The 15,917-nt window shown below is 43.9% G+C and overlaps 2 non-coding genes across 2 annotated transcripts; both read right to left on the reverse strand.

The window, feature by feature from the left end:
• Positions 1-12,413: 12,413 nt before the first annotated feature.
• Positions 12,414-12,486, reverse strand: trnav-aac (transfer RNA valine (anticodon AAC)). The gene has a single exon. It is a non-coding gene; the product is annotated as a tRNA-Val (tRNA).
• Positions 12,487-13,027: 541 nt separating this feature from the next.
• trnav-cac (transfer RNA valine (anticodon CAC)) lies at positions 13,028-13,100 on the reverse strand. Its single transcript has one exon. It is a non-coding gene; the product is annotated as a tRNA-Val (tRNA).
• Positions 13,101-15,917: the final 2,817 nt, after the last annotated feature.

The raw sequence follows: 15,917 nt of genomic DNA on the forward strand, positions 1-15,917 counted from the left end.
TCTATAAAAAATTATACGGACCATTTATTAAGAAGGGAAAAACTACTTATAAGTTCAACATCGGTGATGTGGTTCGCGTTTCAAAGCTAAGGAGTACTTTTGCCAAAGGTTATGAACAAACATTTTCTGACGAATATTTTACAGTTACCGAACAGTTGGCTAGAGACCCACCCGTGTACCGGTTAAAAGACTATGACGGGGAGGATATAGAAGGAACGTTTTACGAAGCCGAGTTACAAAAAATTATTGTGGGTAAAGACAGTGTATACAGAGTTGAAAAGATATTAGCTGAAAAAACCCAGAACCGGAAAAAATATGTGTTGATGAAATGGCTTGGATGGCCTGAAAAGTTCAATAGTTGGGTCCCGGAACAACAGGTTTGCGATATTCAATCCTTATAACAACTTGCCCGCGGGTGTGTTGTGGGCATTACTTTCGATACTCAAGATGGAATCAGGAGGCTTCTACGTGACTCTACCCAGTAACGCCTCTCTCGATATATACCCTAAAAATGAAATATCCAGTTACACGGTACAATTTGGAAAATCTATAGATCTAAGGGGGTCGTGGGAAGTGGGGTTGGCGGAAATACAGTATCCTTACACTTGGGCTGTTTTACAAGATAAGGATGCCACCTTCGCCATTTTTGATGATGTTAAAAAGAGTCAATGGACATTCACGATACACGGAGGTTATTATGACAATGTGGATAAAATATTAGATGAGATGCATAAACAGTTCTCAGAAGGCACCCCCAACATCAAGCTATATTACAACCCTATTAAAAACAGAGTGTACAAGGTGTCAAAACCAGGTATTAGCATTCAAACCAGCGGCCAACTGGGGCGTATATTTGGGTTCTATTCTGACACAGAGAGCAGGTTCTCAGAAGTGGTGGGGCGGCTTTTACACTCTTTATGTGTATACGGATATCATAACCCACCAGAGGGTCGGGGATAGTTATGTCCCCCTTTTGAGAAATGTACTTATTAAAGGTAAAAGCAATGACATGGTCACAATTACTTATGACAAACCACACTACGTACCAGTCTCAAAGACCCAATTTGACAACATCACGATCGAAGTAAAATCGGATCAGAATATCAACGTACCCTTCCGCTTCGGTAAAGTTAATGTCAAACTACATTTTCGACCCCTGAAACAGTGTGTACATTATTAAAATGGCTACCTCGAGGGGTTATGTAGATCCTAGCGCCTATGTGGATTATTACAAGATGCAAGATGGAACGGCTTTGCCCGGTTTTGTAGGAGCCCCCACAATGTATGGCGCCGGTCTAGGAGGACTCTTTCGTGGTCTCTTTAGAATGGCCGTACCCCTGCTTAAGAGAGGCTTTGCTATAGCCAGACCCCACTTGAAATCAGAGGCTAAAAATATTGTTAGTGACGTGTTCACCAATGTTATGAACCGGGCAGCTAGACATGAGCATCAGGAGGGTTCGGGTCTCATGGTAATGGCAAGGAGGGGGGGTAAAAGAAGAAACAGCATGTGTCCACCAGGGCGACGACGATCCGTGGCTAACAAAAAACGAAGAATCTCTCATTCTCCAACATATCGTGGAAACACTCGGAGAAGGAAGCAGCACAAGAAAAAACCTGCAAAAAGAAAGTCTAAAAGAAAGAAAAATAGAGCCTCAGGATACATCTTTTAAACATGTCTTTTCGGAAGAATGCGTCAAATCAGAACTGGATCTGTTTACAGTTCCATACACTCAAACGAGTATAGATAAGATCATATATGTAGAGATTCCCTCTCTTTCTGCAATTTCAGACACGGCCCCTCTGGAGTTTTTTATGGCTGGCAATGGCGAGGATTATATTGATTTGAATAACACATTTATTTTAATGAACTGTAAAGTGACTGATGAGGATGGCGATGCAATCGAGAAGACGACCAACGCTGGGGTCATCAATTACCCGGTGGCCACCATGTTTTCACAGGTGGATGTGACCCTGGGAGATCGGCTCATTAGTCAAAGCAGCAATACTTACCCCTATAGAGCCATGATGGAGTGTATCCTTAATTATAGTGAGGAGACCCTAAGCAAACAGTTCAACCCCGGCCTTTTCTTCAAAGACATCCCGGAAGCTATGGACGACAAGGATCCAGAGGGACTCAATAAGGGTTTGCAAAAAAGAACGGCCTTTTCAACAGAAGGGAGGACCTTTGAGCTAATGGGGCATATCCATGCAGACATATTTTTCCAAGAAAAACTCATGCTCAACGGGGTAGACATTAAAATTAAAATGATCCGTAGTAAAAGTGCTTTTTGTCTGATGACCCCTGATACTGAAAAATATAAACTGACCATATTATCGGCCTCGCTGTTTGTGAAAAAAGTGTCCGTCTCCCCGGCGGTTAAACTAGGACACGCGCAGGCGTTAATGACGGCAAACGCCAAGTACCCGATCGAAAGAGTCTATATGAAAGTCCACAGTATCCCCGCAGGGACACGGGTGATGAACCAGGAAAATCTGTTTCTAGGACAGCTCCCAAAACAGGTTATTATAGGTCTCGTGGATAATGATGCATTTACCGGGGTTTACAACAAGAACCCCTTTATCTTTAAACACGAAGACGTGCAATATGCGTTTGGTGATGCGTTTCAAGCAGCCTCTACCACGCACTGTAAATATGGTCGTGAATGCTGTGTTTGACAACATTATTGAGGAGAATCAGAGGAGAAACGTTCCGTATGATTATTATTAAAATGAACACCAGAGAGCTCAACCACATCATGAATGCCCTGGCCGGCTCACGGAAACTGTTTCAAGGAGTCTACGCCTGCGATCAGCTGCCTAAATTTAAGATCAAGAATTTACCTGCAATGTACATAATCAACACACACCCTAAAAATATGCCCGGAGAACATTGGCTGGCTATTTATCTAAGGGAGGACCACCGTGGTGAATTTTTTGATTCCTATGCAAACCCCCCGGATTTCAGACCTTTCCCTCGGAAGATAAATAACTTTCTGCTCAACAACTGTCAAGAAACCATTTACAGCGGTCGTCAAGTACAAAGTCTTCAGACCTTCACTTGTGGTCAACACTGTGTGTTTTTCTTATATCATAGATCTAAAGGAAGGTCATACCCCGATATTATGGCCTTGTACAGTGAGGATTTAGGCCAAAATGATAAAAAAGTGGCAGAGTTTGTCAGTACACTGTGGACCCCCCCTTATAACACAATGACTTACGACCCTAGCCAGCCATGTATACAGATGGGGTGTTCTTGTGAGGATTTTAAAAGATGTCATGCGTGTTAAGTTGAAAAAATAATGAAAACAGCCTTTGAATCATTAGTTTTGTTTTTATTCAACACAATTCTTATACAAAGCAGGGGTTATGGTATAAATAAATGTATAACATTTGAAAAAAAAAAAAAAAAAAAAAATTGTTTGTCGGGTCATTATTTACATGGGAGACAAATAAAAACATGATATTAATAAGCTTCCCAACGATGGATAGATCCTGAGGATGGTCGCTCAGCACGGTCAGAGTAATGAGATATCGGAGTCAGATCAGGCTCCACCTCTTTACAAGGGGCGGATTTTTTGTAGCGTTTCCTGGTTAGGAACTGTTGATTGGGGCATGTTCAGACAGGCCATCGCCTGTAGGAAAGCATTCCAGCCTACAGGTCGGCGACTATCGGGTACCTTATTAGTGCTAGTGAAACTCTTCAACAAATCAAACATGTGTGAACCTTTGATCAGTTGTCCTTTAAAAACAAATTCACCCTGTTCATTCCAAGCAGTTACCCGCGGTTTCTGAACCATTTTGTGCAGGATATATTGTGCATGTCTTTTGCTTCTGGCCGGCATGTTTCTCAAAACATCCGTTACAACATCTCCCTCTGAACTCTCAACAGGTTCGGTCACCGCAACATCTTTATCAACCGTACCCCCCGCATCAGCCCCAGAACCATTTTCTTGATAGGCCATGGTTAAAGTTAAAATGTTATGATCTTTTTCACCCTGTCTAACCAGACGGAGGTAGCGCTGTAACGTGTTGGTATACAACTGGGCTTTGGAATACTGATTTAAATCGGCCCTGGCCTGTATAGCTTTCATTTCAGAGTCCAGGTTGTTTTCGGCCGTTTGTCTAATGGGCTCTGGCCCGACAACATTTTTTCTCAGTTTCTCAAGCTGCTCCTGAGGGATCAAAAACATTTTCTGAGCATATTCCATTATTAACCCACTCTGGAAGCTAGAAGACTGGTTAGGAAAGGCACGGCTATGCTCAACAGCGGTCCTATAAAACCCCCGGTTTGATTAATCTTCTTTCTTTTTCTTTTAATAGAATACTTCTTATTAGCGATGATCTTGATAACCGCTTTTTGTTTTTTGAGTTTAGAATGTTGAGAAGGGGTTAGGGGTATATTACCACGTAAGATGTTAAAAGCTATTTCACACAGGGTCTCGATCAAATCCGAGGGGGCCCCTGCCAGCACAGCTTTCCTATGGCGCGGGCTCCCCTCAAATAACATTTGCAAAAGCGGCAGATTTCTTTTAATCCGAACAGACATTCTTATTTATTTCCTTTTCTTTAGCACATACACTGCCGGCCAATCGGGCGGGCACAAACCTGTTCTGAGGCGAAAGTCTTCTGGGGTTTGTGCTTTTAAGTCCGCAATCAAGTACCCGTAGGGTTTTTTGGTGGCATCCTCAAATGCCTCCAAAAAGAACTTGGTCTGGTTAGGGTACATTTGACGAGCCAAGACGGTGACCTGTAGTTTATCTCTGGGGTTTTTAAAAAGAATTATATAATTGGCATTTAAATTAATAGTGCGGCTTTTTTTACCTTGAAAAAATAGATTTTGAACTAAATAAATAATACTTAAATTCCTATGATGAGTGCACTTTGTGAAAGCTTTTTCCACTTCACTGTTGTCACCGGCCTGCTCCATCAGGTCATCAAGGATCACTAGATTAGTTTGACCGGGCGGGAACAAGTCATCGTCACACAACGAGGCGGGGAGACCTTGCACAAATTTCAGATTATTTTTTTTCGAAGCCAAATCATCGTAGAGAGGTTGCCAGCAAGAGTAACACCACACTATGTTGTCAAGAGCTTGGGACACGGTTGCGTCCACATCTTCTATGATGTTCTTTATAAGATAGCTCTTCCCCGAATTGGAGGGACCGGCTATAATACAGGAGAAAGGGTGTTGAAATCTGTTATCAAAACCACCGCTAATATCCATAAGGCAGAGTGGTATAATCAGTCTTCAACACTCTTTTATTGTACACCACCCTGAATCGTTTGTTTAGTGATCTATTTTCCAACGTGTACCCCTTTTTATTGCGATAGATCTGATTTCCGGCTGTAATAATCTCACGAGGAGGCGCGTCTTTCTTGGTTACAAAACTTTCTACCAGGGTCGTCAGAGACTTGATGTTAATGAGCTTGTTGTTACAATGGTTCAGAGTGAAACCCTTAACTTTCATACAGGTCTTACCCGCAGCCGTTCTGTATGCGTAAGTCTTAGGACCCCCTGAAACAAACTCCACTATGTGGTCCTGAGGATCTAGTTCGCTCGTTAACTCCCCAAGGTAGTCCCCGAGGGGAGGGACCCAATCCCCTGGCCTGGTGACAAAGATTACAGAGTCAGTATCATGATAGAGCGTGCGTTCCTGCAACTGATCCATTAAGTTGTACAGTTCAAGCCGGGCGTAAGCCGTGGTAAAAACCGCTATGAAAACATTAACGTTCCCCTGTTTGGTGGGGAAATCTTTAGGGGCCCTCCACTGGACCTGTGCCACGTGGTCATTTAAGAATTGAAAGTGTGATACTGCATGTTGTTTGGAAAACATAAATTCTATAAACTGTTCAGGGGTTTTAATCAAGGTTGTGTTTAGACGGTAATTTCTTTCCCCAAACTTACCCCACAGACTGTTTAAAATCAGTTTGGACATTTGTCTCTTGGCGGGGTTTACAGTTATGTTCCCCGGCTCTAGACGGATCCCTTCCTTTTCAAAATATTGCTGAACGTATCGCTCTTTGGCCGCGGAGTCAACACACCATGAGGGATAGCCCGATGCCTCCTGTTTCCCTTTCAGATGGGTCATAATGTAATCAGCAAAAAGAGTATCAGATTTTTCAGAAAAATGCCAAACCTCATGCACCTTACCGACTCTGTAACCTTTCTCCACCGCCTTGTCAAGCTCAATGTTACACTAGACACCCGTCAGCGCTCTCTCTTCATCACTGTGCAGACAAGAGGTAGTTTGATTTTCAGTTTCCACACACGTTCTACACAGAGGGAACATCAATTTTCCCGAACACCTGTAAGGCAACACGGGTAAGAACAGCTCGCGAGGAGGGTACATGGTGACTTTGATCAAACCAAAGTAATGTCCGATTTCGAGAAAGTCACGATAAACAATGGTTGGACGCCCCACCGGGTACATTTTGGTCTTGTTGACATAAGGGTACAGACTGGTGAAATCATAGTAATCTACTCTCTCACCCTCCTTTACCTCATAATGTAAACAGAGGGCGTTGGTACGACCCCCAAATAACACATCCCGGGGCTCTAGACGTTCAGGAAAGTCCAAGGTTTCCATAAACCGTTGTACCCCCGCATCCTGTTGCTTCAGGGTCGTCCACTCGTGTTTCCAAATCACCAGCACGTTCAAACCATAGGTGTTTTTTAAAGTTTCAATTCGTTCCTGGAAATCATAGTACATATCACCGCAGAGTTTTTGTGTTACGGGGTTAAAGGTGTTTGGGTCGAAGCACTGAGGACAGCCATGGTAAATACAACCTGCAAACTCATAAGCGGTACGCCGCCCGGACACGTCGCTAAAATCGTCTAAGTAGTAAGGCCCCATTTTGACTTCCCCTTGATTTAAAGCATGTCGGATGAAGATGTTATCCCGGGCACTCAGGTATTCCAGCCACTGTATGGAGACAGTCGAAAAGTTCTTTTGTCTAGCACGATAGTTGTCAGAAGTGGTGACCGCTATAGTGTTTTTCTGCAAGAAATTGGACCGATACATTTTCATGCAGAGAGACGCTATGGTCACACTTTGCAAAGGGTCGAGACCCGATGTGTTGATAACCTCGGCGCGGAAACGCACACAGGCTTCTTTAAGGATCACCACATCATTTTTACAATAAGCGGCCATCTCTTCTCGGAAATCAAAAACACCTCCCTTAACCGTATTGTACCATTTAAAGAATTCCTCCCTCTCATGAGACATCATAGTATCAACCCCATAATAAGAGGCGGGCGGGTAGGACCCTCGATAATTTTGAGTGTCCTTAGTATTAAAAAAATGGCAGAACCAACCTTTCTTCTGAGCCTCAAAACCCAGAGCCTTAGGCAAAGCGCTCAATTTCATGGGGAGGAAATTTAACGAGTCTATGTAACGTTAGTTGAAAGCTTCGTCGGTGAAACACATGATCTTGCTACCCTGAGCTATTATTTTTGGGGTCACCCCATTTTCCACCAGATACTTCATCAAAATGTAAGAATCATAACCCTTAGCATTGTGGGCAACAAATGTGTAATTGAGGTATTTTGGACCGCGATACCGCGTAAAGAAATCCCTGACACAACTCTCACCGCTAGCTGACCACTCACGATCCAACATGTCAATGCAGTGTATATAATTAGCAACGTGGACCCCGTTTTCTTGCCGGCATTCAAAATCAAAAAAGACATACCGGTTGTGCGGCGGCTCCTTTTTAACCGGCTGAATAAAGCACTGGTGTTCGGACCCCGGGGTTAAATCAGCACTACAGATCCTGCATCTCGGCTCCAGATATTTGTGTGGTTTAACCTCATGAAAACGGTACTGGAGGCAACACTGCGGGCAATATTTAGTTTGATCACAATAACTCCGTTTTTAAACCCCCTCAGCAGCGGCCCTCTGTACCTTATGCTCGGAAAAACAGAACGCTGAGAGACAAATCCTTAAGCAATCTTTACATCGGATGGTAGGGGCCAAACCCTTATGACATTGCGGATTGAAACAGACGTTACAGTAACCGTCACAGCGGTGCTTAAGCTTATCATTGAAGGCCTTATAACACCAATGACAAACATACGAACAACCCAAAAAAGCCGTCAAACTCTTTATTCCAAAGTAATGACTATCACTTAGGAAGAGAAACAGTGTCTGTGTATAGGTTTCAGGATGTGTCTGAAATTTCACAAATACTTCCTTTACCTCACAACGGTACCACACAACAATTTTTAAAGACAACAACTCCTCAAACTTGGTGATGTCTGAAAAGGCAACCATCTGTTGAGAGTTTAAGCCGGCCCTCTGATGAAGCATTAAAGCCTCTTGCAGAGCTTGGGGTTCAGGCATGTCGGGGGTGAGTAGTTTTATTAAACTGTAAGCAAAACAGAGCTTATTGTCCCCACTGGAACTCACCACTAATTGCCTGAGCTTGGTCCTAATTATGACGTTCTTCAAGCATTTCGACAGTCTTCTAAGCGCCCCACCCTCAGGGTTACGAACCACATTCATTACCAGAGACAGACTTTCATCAGCTAAGATGGCTGCGTTACTTTGCAATAACGCTTCGATTTTAGCCAGACATCTAAATTATCTCCACTCAGCATTACAGATAGGTTGCTAAACAAATCATCCCCTCTGAGTTCTAACTGTACAACATCTCGAGGTCTGACCCTTTCAGCAACCTGTTCAAGCATTTTTTGCAAGGCCTCGTGTATGTTGACAAATATTTCTGCATAATTGTCACAATTTAAAAGTTCTGCAAAATTAAAACGCTGAATCATTTCAAAATTGTTATAGGCCGGTCTATCTATAATCACGGGATCACTGGTACTCTTGGACACATCATCATTTTGAACAAAGCCTTCACCCCCTACATTCTCACAGAGCATGTCCTCCACAGCCTTATCAGTCTCAGAACCCTCCACATTCCGAACACCCCCACTGCTGACATCTACAAAACCCCCTTTTTGAGGAGGCTCATTTAAAGCCTGTAAAAGTCCTTCAAAGATATCCAACCGGTTAATGTCAAGACCCTCCTCTATAGTGATGGCTGCTTCTGCCGCCATCCTGTGTTCTAATTGTCTCAAATCATTTATAATAGGGGCAGAATTTGGTCGGGGTAGCTCCTCCAAAGCCTCCACCATTTCAAACAAATCGGGGTGAACTAGGGGGTGAGCCTCTATAAGCGCTACCGGTGGGAGGTGGTTATTTAGATCATTGACCATCTGTAACAGGTCGGGGTTCACCGGTAAGTCTGTTAATTCACATTCTATCGGTGGTATTTGGGGGTTATTTACATCATTTATCATTTGTAATAGTTCCAGGTTCATTGGGACATCAGAGGAGTTCACAACAGGGCCGGGGATGTTCTCTCGGGAAGGTCTTTTTGGGGCCCTAGCTTGTTCATAATCCTTTAGTTTGTGAGTTCTTTTACCAAGTCAGGACATTTTTTAATTTATTTTTTATTTTTCCAACAACCCACAATAGTAAGGCGTTTTGTGTCTATTATAACATTAAATACTGTACAATTCGTTAGTAAGGGTATTAATAAGGGTGTTTTGGCTCTCTATCACCAGGTTTTGCCCCACTAACACAAGTCTTTGATTTTGTAACAAAGTATGTAGCAACTCATGCTGACCTTCAGGAAGTAGCTCCGGGGGCTGGTGGCCTGGCTCAGCTTCAAAGGATGGTCGCTCCGGTAAATCTCGGTCGAAGGAGGCAGGGAGCGAGCGTATACTCATGGACGGAGACCAAGAAGGCCCTTGCGGTGACACCCTGGCCAAGCGCGGGGTACTGTTCCGCGTTTCTGTAGCCAAGAAATGGGTCTGGGGGAACGATGTTGAAACCAGGCCGTCGTTGGGTGATGTGTCAGCCCTGACTGACGGCGACCCATGAGGTTGTTGGATGCCTCTATTTGTTCCGCCCGACAATGCGGCGGGCTGAATCTGGGGTGTTGAATTACCCCCAGAAGGCTGTGGCCTGAGTAGATGTTGGGGGGTCTCCATGACCACCGTGGGGGATCCTCTTGGTGATCTCACCGGGGAAGATGTTTGATCCCACTTAGACGGGGTAATTGTTCTCAATAGCTCATCCACAGAATGACTATCCCAAGAGTCTTGGGAAGAATAAAAATATACATTACATTTACATCTTTAAACGGCGACAGAAATCAAACTTAAAACAACATGTCCAGGACATTCAAAACCTTTAGCTTTTTTAGACCTTTGAAAATAGCCTTAGACATTCAATACAACGCAATATTATTTACAGACAATATATTTATTAGGACTTGATAATAAATGTAAAACAGAGAAGCCGCTGTAAATAAACTGTAAATAAACTGTTTCTTAAATGTTTCTTTAAAAACTGTAATATTGTTAATAAAACACACACACACACAACAACATTTCATTTTTAAACGAACCTTCCAAGTGTAAACGATTCCTGATCCCGGGACTTCCTGTTTCACAAACGTTTTCACGATCTGTTTAAATATTAAATACAATGAACACCTTCAAGCCTTTTCCTACAACCACTTTAAAACAGAAGTATAATAGCGGGAGATAAGTCAAACAACTTACTAAACCCTTTCGGACGGCTTTACTTCCTAACCAGACGGTACGGCAATCGGTCATTTCTAAACACGTTCCCCAGAAACAAGCCTAGACCTGTCCGGACTTCTAAAGATCTTTCCCAGAACCCCCCGCCCTACAGGAAACGCTTAAATCGCTTAAATATTAGCCCTCAACGGGCAAACAAAGCCCTTTTAAAAACATTAAAGTTTGAAAGATCTTACTTACCTCCACAGAATAATCGTTTCTTATTTTTTTTGGCTGGTTTAGCTTTTTGCACCGCTGTGAAGGTAAGAGACATGTTTAACCTTTAACCACACCGCTTTATAAAAAGCTTTAACCTCTTACAGGCTGCAGATATATACTCACAGCTATCAGATACCGGGGCTGACGGCCTTTCAGATTCTTGAAAGGTTACTGTTCTAGTAGGTAAAACGAAACAAGCCCTCGATGTGGAAGGCCTTTCGTTGTCTCGAACCACGTTTCTTAATACTGTTAGACAGGATAATTTTTTAAAATTAACAAAACTGGACTCAAACATCTTACAGAAACGTTATACAAACAAACAGGGGTTTAGTTCTTACCCGGTCGGCAGACAGCCTGTCTAGGGACAACCACTTCTCTTGGTCGATCCTCGGAGACATTAATCACAGGCCTTTCGATAGTATCTGTGTAATTAAAGAGACCGGCATTAATATATATTAAAACGTTTTCATAACTCTAATGAGCCTCTTCAAAACCACACACACCCATACATAAGAACCCATGAGCGCAAACACAAAAATCTTACCGTCGTTGTTCCAGATTATCTCCTCAGCGTTGGGAAATAACTGCTGTTGACTGGCTGAAAAATAATTTTACAGAACTTAAAACAGATGTTATAGCCTTATTTACAATACATGCACACAACACGCTCTGAGTCAATAAAAATAATCTGAAGACTTGCCTAAAAACTCGTTTAAATCGAAGTCGCTGATGTTGTTTCCGGACATTGTTGATCTTTAGTCTTAAATCGAAAGGTCAGTATGAGTCTGTCGAGCTGAAGACCAGACCTTCATACTTATACTGATGGCCACATGCCGGATCTGCTTGTAAGGCATTGTTCTGGTCTGGCCTTTGTGCCGCCCTGTTACCAATTAACATATCAAAACCAACCAATAAAATGACACTGCATCAAATTTCAAATAGAAACCAAGATGGAGACGATCTCTCTCCTCTCTACTCTAAACTTTTATTAGAACCTTTTGGTCTCTCAAAAAAACATTTTTAAGCATCAAGACCTATAGTCAACAACCACTAAGAATATTTCAGGCCTTTATAAGCGCTAAAAAACAACCTGAGCCTAGAAAATAAGCATAAAGATCAAAAATAACTAGCGCTTTTACAGTGATTTTTTTTTTTTTTTTAATAGCGATGCTTTGTTTGGTATTAAACAAGTCACAAACTACTCAGAACAGCGTTTATCCCCGCAAAAGAGATATTTGGGTTTATTTTACAAAGCTTATAAATTATATAGGTTAAAAGTATTCTGAATGTTTTGATACCACACGCCATACCTACTGTTGTCTTCTACACCTTACGGTAGCAACAAATCTAACTACTGCTTTACTTTAACAATAATAATGACGGCGACCACGATGACAACAAGAACAACAACAAGAACAACAACAACAACATCATCAGATTTTAATTAAAAGTGGCTACACCAGCGTTTACAATTTCAACCTGTCTACAGACGGACGCTCTGAGTGCACCGATTTCGGGCACTCCAATGAAGAAAAGCCACCCACCGCCTCCGGGGAACCACGAGGGCAAGCAGGACGAAAAGGGCCGGCCCACAGCAGGCTGTTTCCGCCCGGTTTCGAACCGGGGACCTTTCGCGCGTTAGGCGAACGTGATAACCGCTACACTACGGAAACTGACAACGCGGCGTCTTGCTTCAAACGGTTATCGTTGAAGCCTGCTGGTAAAACGGGCTCAGGAATTTCAGGTCGGCTAGACTGTGAGATGGCGTCTGAAGTGCCGCGAAAGGATGCCATTTTCACAGACCTGTTTGGCATTGCTAAAGGGCACATCAGGACACTTCGGAAACTCTTTCAAAGGCAGGACGCCCTGCGCTCTGACAGTGCCTGCACTTAGCCCAACAAGGTGATGCTGAATGGCTTGTTCAAACGGCTGGTGGTCTTCCGTCACCACCAGACTATCAGAGCTATACTGCGCCTTCAACTACATAAGAGTAACAGCAATGTCGCCGATCCTGCTACGGTCGTATTGTAACAGTAACAACATGTATCGATTTTAAAAGTGTCAGTTCCAGCGCCTCGCAAAGCTACCCTTCTGCGATCGATTGTTCTCAAGGTCAGGATTTCTTGCCACTCCGAGGAAGAGAAAACGACGGCCGGCCTTGGGGCAGGGAGATGAGGACGGGTAACACGGTACTGGCACGCGTGCACCGCGGGTTGTTTCCGCCCGGTTTCGAACCGGGGACCTTTCGCGTGTGAGGCGAACGTGATAGCCACTACACTACGGAAACCAACCCGTCCTAGCGTTTCGAATGGCTTCCATCGAAGCAGGCTGGTAAAACGCGCACAGGCGTTTCCCGTGGGCCAGCCTGTGAGATAATGGTTTCTATTTTCACTGACCTATTTTGCATTGCTCAAAGGCACATCAGGACACTTTGGAAACTCTTTCAAAGGAAGAACGCCCTGAGCTATGACAAGACTTACACTTACCCCAACAAGGTGATGCTCAATGGCTTGTTCAAACAGCTGCTGCTCGTCTTGTGCCACCATCAGACAATCACAGAGCTATTGTGCCTTCTACACCTTACGGTAGCAACAAATCTATCTACTGCTTTACTTTAACAATAATAATGACAGCGACCACGACGACAACAAGAACAACAAGAACAACAGCAAGAACAGCATCATCATCATCATCATCATCAGATTTTAATTAAAAGTGGCTACACCCGCGTTTACAATTTCAACCTGTCGACGGACGGACGCTCTGAGTGCACCGATTTCGGGACACTTAGGAAACTCTTTCAAAGGCAGGTCGCCCTGCGCTCTGACAGTGCCTGCACTTAGCCCAACAAGGTGATGCTGAATGGCTTGTTCAAACGGCTGGTGGTCTTCCGTCACCACCAGACTATCAGAGCTATACTGCGCCTTCAACTACATAAGAGTAGATAGTAGGGTTTTTTGGGCGCGGCCTATTTTGTTATGATGTATGCCCTAAGCTTATTAATATTCCTACGTCGTAATTGGGGGGCGTGATTTTAGGTAGAGTTATTTCCTTAATTATTCCTACGTCATATCCGTCAGAAAGTGTACACCCATAAAACCCTGAACAACAAGGCCACCCATAAATACCCCCACCCCTCTGAAGGCAATGCCCCGAAACTCTCCTCTCTATTTAAGAACCCGCGCTGCTTTTAGGCAATACCTCTTTAATTCTCAGCATCAGAAACATCCCGCTTCTTCAACATGTCCAGCGACATCAACATGAAACCCCGCAAGAAACAATCCCGGGCAAGGGTTCCTGTACTCACCAATTTAAAGATTGAACGCTCCGGGGTGTTGTTCTGGGGGGCTCGACGGGGTTACCGCTTTAAAAGGGATCCCAGCTATGTTGGAGTGGAGCTTTTTGCTTTGGGAGAGAAGGAGGGTACGTTGGAATCTTTTGAGACGGTAATTGAGATCTGGGGCTTGTGGATAAGACTCTAGATGGCTTGCAAGAGGGTCCAAGAGAATGCAAAATTGAGTCTCCGACTCAGGGTTTTGAAAGGTGGTGAATGGGAAAGCTTGCAGAACTATGGTAGAGTGGTGAAGAGTCTATCTCTAACTACAGATCGTAAGGTTTTGTTTAGCAGTACCCTGATTACAAACCCTATTGAAGGGGGTGTGGAGGATCCAGAAAAACAGGTTACTGAAATTATGTTTGACGCCGCCTGACGGCTCAGGGGCTACTCTCTTCTAAGAGGGCGGTGTGTCGTGACGTAGTGAAGAGATAGGATAAAAGGCGCAACAATTCATTCATGGTTTAAAATTATAGAGAATGTCTTACCCGAAAGCTGCGGACGTCGACAGGCTCTACAGGCCTCATCAAACCCGGGATCACCCCTGGTTCTATTCCCCAGATTTTGTATATACTCCGGAACCCTCTGACTGCGGTTACCCTCCAAGACCTCAGACCCCGGTCCCTCAGGACGAAACAACATGCGGTGCGATAGATGTCCAAATGAGTCTCGGGGATCCCCAGCCTCTGGAGCTCATGGAGGGCCTCGATTTTGCCGAACTGTCTACCGTCTGTGCGTCTCAGGAGGGGGTCAGTCCAATGGATGTAGAAACACCCCACAAACCACCAGGCGACCCAATGAGCATCGGACTGTCCCGGGGGCGTGATGAATACGCAGGATTTATGCCCGGGGTATGTGACCAAGTAAGCAGAGTAGTTAAAAGCACCCTGGTGTATATTCTGAGTGCTCTCATCGACCGAGCTCTGAAAGAAGTCTGTCGGGGGTGTGAAGTGAATCACCCCAGTCAGTTGAGACACAGTTGTTTGTTTGAACCAGACCGTTACTATTTCCTGTTCTATTTCAACGTGTTTTACAGAAGACTCAACAAACCGTGGCTGAAACCGGCACTAATCAAGGCGCTGTCTTACTCCCACATACATGTCACTGCGGGACAAGTCCAGAAAATCATAGATGAGATTTTGCTGGAGCTGAAAAAGGAGCCGTTTATAATAGAGAAACTTGGGCAGCTGCTCAATGACCTGGATGAGCCGAGTAGAAAAACCGCTGGCAAGCTAAAAGCTTATTTCTTCCGTAAAGAAGTTAAAGCTGGGGGCAGCGACGAAGAATTCGACATCTACGCCACTGATTCAGACTCTGACCTGAACTAAGGGACTTTGAACATGGGGAATGTTCTGGACTGCTTCTGCAACTGGTTCTGTCATCAACAGCTAACCATGCAGCTAACCTGAGAGCGCTATTACACCATGTGCTTGACAGAAAAGTAGCCAACGCGAGCCTTTTCTCTACAGATTTAACCATCGATGAGGATCAACTTTCAAACCTGGAAAAGTTAATGGCTGCTGTAACAAAGACCGGAGGGTACGAACACTGGGATGAAGCGCTCAAGGGGGCCAAGAATGATATTAGGCCATTTCATCAACATCTGTATGACCTTTTACTGAGCATGTTTAATACACCTCTGTTTACTTTTAAAATAGGTCATATTGTTGTTTTATTTACATATGTAACTGAGGTGTGTGCCTACAAGATAAAGAAACAGGTATATTTGTTGATATAGATCAAGTAACCAATCATCTGATTTCTTTTTGT

This window comes from Amia ocellicauda, unplaced genomic scaffold, assembly GCF_036373705.1.
Source record: "Amia ocellicauda isolate fAmiCal2 unplaced genomic scaffold, fAmiCal2.hap1 HAP1_SCAFFOLD_140, whole genome shotgun sequence".
Classification (NCBI taxonomy): Eukaryota; Metazoa; Chordata; class Actinopteri; order Amiiformes; family Amiidae; genus Amia; species Amia ocellicauda.